This window comes from Pteropus vampyrus, unplaced genomic scaffold (assembly GCF_000151845.1).
Source record: "Pteropus vampyrus isolate Shadow unplaced genomic scaffold, Pvam_2.0 Scaffold181, whole genome shotgun sequence".
NCBI lineage: Eukaryota > Metazoa > Chordata > Mammalia > Chiroptera > Pteropodidae > Pteropus > Pteropus vampyrus.
Window position 1 is genome coordinate 3,389,571 of NW_011888962.1, and position 1,001 is coordinate 3,390,571.

Here is a 1,001-nt window from a genome sequence, read left to right on the forward strand (position 1 = left end):
GAGAGGTAATATAATTTCCTTACTATTTAAACTATATTTAGTTGTGTTTTCTGTTACTTGCATCAAAAGTATATCCATTGGTTCAATGACCAAATGTACAAAAACCAAAAAAGCAATACAATACTCAATACTCACCCTGGTGAAAAGAGCTAAGAGCATGCATTTTGGGAACAATTAAGATTCCCAGCAAGGCCAAGAGGCACCAATTTAAGTTTTAAGTTTTATAAATACTACCCTTGACCATTTACCATTTTTATCATGATTCATTTGCCTAAAGTTATGCATATTATACAGTAGTTTCCCTTAAGATATTTTATACTCGCTACCTTTTTTCTAGGGTGGGGGGCAGCTGATTGTACTCTAGAATGGGAGTCAGTAAACTTTTTCTGTAAAGGACCAAATAGTAAATATTTTATGATTTGTAGGCCATATGTCTCTATCACAACTTCTAACCCTGCCACTATAGCACAAAAATAGATACAGATATTACATAAATGAATGAGTGTGATGATGTTCCAATCAAACTTTATTTATAAATTTAAACTTTATCTAATTTTCATGTGTCGCAAATATTATTTTTTGATTGTTTCCAATTATTTAAAAATGTAAAAACCAGCCTATGGCTATGCCATCCTGAACAAGCCTGATCCCGTCTGATCTCAGAAGCTAAGCAGGGTTGGGCCTGGTTAGTACTTGGATGAGAGACCACCAAGGAAGACCAGGTGCTGTAGGTGCAAAAAATAAAAAAATAAAAAATAAGAGATTGTAAACTGACAAAGTCCTTGCAACCTGTGAGGTCAACCAAGGGTTGCCTTGCCTAAAAAAGAAAAATGTAAAAACCACACAAAATGAATACGTGTAAAACGGGGCAGTTTGAACAAGATCAGTGGATTATATCAATGTCCATGTCAATTTCCTGGTTGTATATTGTTTTGTCAGATGTGACCTTTGGGAGAAACTGAAGAGTACATGAGATCTCTCTGTATTCCTCTTTTTAATTG

At 34.5% G+C, this 1,001-nt stretch overlaps 1 pseudogene; it reads left to right on the forward strand.

The window, feature by feature from the left end:
* The first annotated feature begins 615 nt into the window (after positions 1-615).
* LOC111746285 lies at positions 616-734 on the forward strand (annotated as a pseudogene).
* The last annotated feature ends 267 nt before the right edge of the window (positions 735-1,001 follow it).